The following is a 3,070-nucleotide window of genomic DNA, read 5'->3' on the forward strand; positions in this document are numbered from 1 at the left end:
CCTCTTCCCCATCGCATCCCGAGCCTGCCCCATGCTGGAAGGACGCTGCTTCAGCTGGGAGAGGAACATGCTTTCTTATCCAGGGGAAAAAAAGCTCTGGCCACTTTCTAGCCCTCAGACCAGGCTGGCTGACATCCTGCAGCCTGGAAACAGGCAGAGGCAGTAGTCCCATTTCTGTTGTGCTGAAGGATGCTGAAAGAAGCCTTTTTAATGGTGGTGAGATGCTCTGTCCACTTTAGCGTGCCCCCAGCTGAAAGGCAGCTGTGCAGTTCCCTACCCTGTGACAGATGACCCCTGCACTGGCAATGCCCTTGTTTAAGCAGTGGGGAGGGGGTTAAGATGAGGAGGGAGATGCCAGTGTGGCCCTGAGCTCATAACCCCAGGGCTCCACTGTTGGGTCTGGGCTCAGCCCGGGGGGATGGGTGGTGGTGCCACGGCAACAGGGGGGAGAGAGAGTTTGCACCCTGCTGTCCCTCATGGGATGTTTTTTGAGGGGGCATTGGCCACCCTGAAAGGCAGCAGCAATCCCTGCCCTGGGCTGGGAAGGCTGGAGCCCCTGAGGGGGTGACCAGGGCAGGTTTCCCTGGCAAACTCGGCTCCGGCTTTGGAATGGTGCTTTGGGTTACACTGATGGGGGAGCTGGAAGAGGCTGGTCTGATACATCATCAGACACATTTGGACTTACAAGAGGAAAAAAAAAAAAACAAAAACATTTTAAAGGCAAGTCCTGTTATGCTGGGGTGGATGGCTGTTGTCAAGGTCCCTACCCACCCCCCTCAAATGCTGCTTTGCTGTTGTGAAGGGAAGGAGAGCCCACGTCCTGGAACAGGACAGAGCTGCCAGGGACAGTTTGGTGGCCTTTGCAAGGTCCATCCCCTGTGGCCAGGCTGTTCAAAAGGAGAACTCCCAACTCCACAGGTACCAATGTAGATAACTTCTAAGCTGTTGTTCTGAAGAAACTTGTGGTAGCGCTCTTTGTGCAGCTTCCAGTCTTGTTGAAATTAAAGTTTTCTTTGGAAAAAAAAAAAAAAGTGTTTGATCTTTTTTTTTTTTTTTCTTTTACTAGCTGTCTTTTTTTTTTTACACCAGTAATTCCACACACAAGTTACAAGCCCTCAGCTCGGATGCAATTCCTGTGCTTCCTTGGTGCCAAGTCAGGATATCACAGCACAGCCCTGCGTGCCAAACGTGAAGGAAGAATTGTAACCAGGGTGACAGCTGAGGGGCAGTAAATTAACTTAGAAAGGAGCTTGCCCAGCAGGCAGCAGGAGTGCTGGCACAGTCCTGGCTGTTCTCTGATCCAGGTTGAAGCACCTTCCCCACCACCAGCACAAGCCCCAGGCAGTGGCTGTCACCAGCAGGGTCAGAGGACAGGGATGAGTCTGACCACACCTGCACAAGGAAGTGATTCTCCCCCTCTGCTCAGGTGAGACCCCACCTCCAGAGCTGGTGCCAGCATCTGAAGGACATGGAACTGCAGGAGATACTCCAGAGGCGGCCATGGAGATGCTCTGAGGGCTGGAGCCCGTCTGCTCTGGAGACAGGCTGGGAGAGCTGATGGTGTTCACCTGGAGAAGAGAAGGCTCCAAGGAAACCTTAGAGCTGCTTCCAGTGCCTAAAGGGGCTCCAGGAGAGCTGGAGAGGGACCAGGGACATGGCATGGAGGGACTGGACAAGGGAGAATGGCTTCAAACTGACAAGTACAGGGTTAGATGGGATACTGGGAAGGAATTCTTGGCTGTGAAGGTGGTGAGGCCCTGGCACAGGTTGCCCAGAGAAGCTGTGGCTGCCCCACCCCTGGAAGTGTCCAAGGCCAGGTTGGACAGGACTTGGAGAAACCTGGGCTAGTGGGAGGTGTCCCTGCCCATGGCAGGGGGTTTGGAACTGAGTGATCTTTAAGGTCCTTTCCAACCCAAACCATTATATGAAGACAGAAAGGTCTCACCTGCTTCCACACAATCACTTGAGGTGGCTGGAAGTCAAGCAGAAGTAACCAGGGCCCAGGAGACAAGACACTGGAGAAATCATTTATTGGCACGGTTGTTCCAACCACAACAGCACAGCTCTGGCTCACTGGTGTTTGAGTAAGCAGAGGTAAGGGGCTATTTTACAGTGCATGGGAGCGCCTGCTTCACATGTTTAGCCTGCAGCCTCAGCTCAGTAAGATACTTTGTGCTTTAAAATTAAAAAAAAAAAAGCTCTTTTACTGTATTAGTGTTGGCAAATCATGATTCCTCCTACACAACTGTTACACCTCCCCCCAGTAACAAAAATAAGGGTTTTTTATTTCCTTACCACCTGTGGCTCAAGAAAAAAAAAAAAAAAAGCTTCATTTGTGTGCAAGTCAGTGAGATACCGCTAAGCATCTGCAGCAGACTTGGGAACCATCCCTCAGGTCAGCATTCAGCATCTCCAGCCCCAAAGCACCCCAATTTTGGGTGCTGCACTCTTGCCCAGGGTGCACACGCCAAGCTGCCCGTAGATAGAAAGTGGATAGAAAGTGGTTTGCTCTTTCCAATGTCCTCCTGGATGCTGGCAGGATATTTGATCAAAGGCTCATGGAGCTCCAGCCAGGCCCTTCCCTGGGATCAAGAACCCCAGACTACAGCAGATAAAAACCCAAAAGAACAGCTGAAGTGGTTTAAAAAGCCAAAGTTATGGAACAGAGCAAGCGATGCACAAAGGACTTGGTGCAGGCAGCTCTGGCCAGAGCTAGCCCCACAGCAAGTCCATCAGTATTTTGTCACTAATAGGTCTAAATTTAGCCAGTTCAAGGCACACACTAACATTCCCTGCTTGTTTTGGGTACTAACAGTCAGACCAACCCAGCCAGGGGTGCACAAATCCCTCCTGGCCATGGCTTCCCAGCAGGATCCATCTCTGCTGCATCAGCAAGTCCCTAATCCCAGCACAAAGCTACTGCTTCCTGCCCTCCCAGTAACAAACTGGGCTGGAAGGGGTCCAGGCTAACCAAACACCAAGAGGCCAGCAAGCTCCCCAGCAGTCCTTTGAGCAGGGAATGCCCCATGGCTGCAACCCACCAGGAGCAAAAAGGTTGGCAGTTCCAACT

Source organism: Empidonax traillii, unplaced genomic scaffold (genome assembly GCF_003031625.1).
Source record: "Empidonax traillii isolate 1590-97213 ecotype Southwest subspecies unplaced genomic scaffold, ASM303162v1 scaffold1213:size316513, whole genome shotgun sequence".
Lineage (NCBI taxonomy): Eukaryota > Metazoa > Chordata > Aves > Passeriformes > Tyrannidae > Empidonax > Empidonax traillii.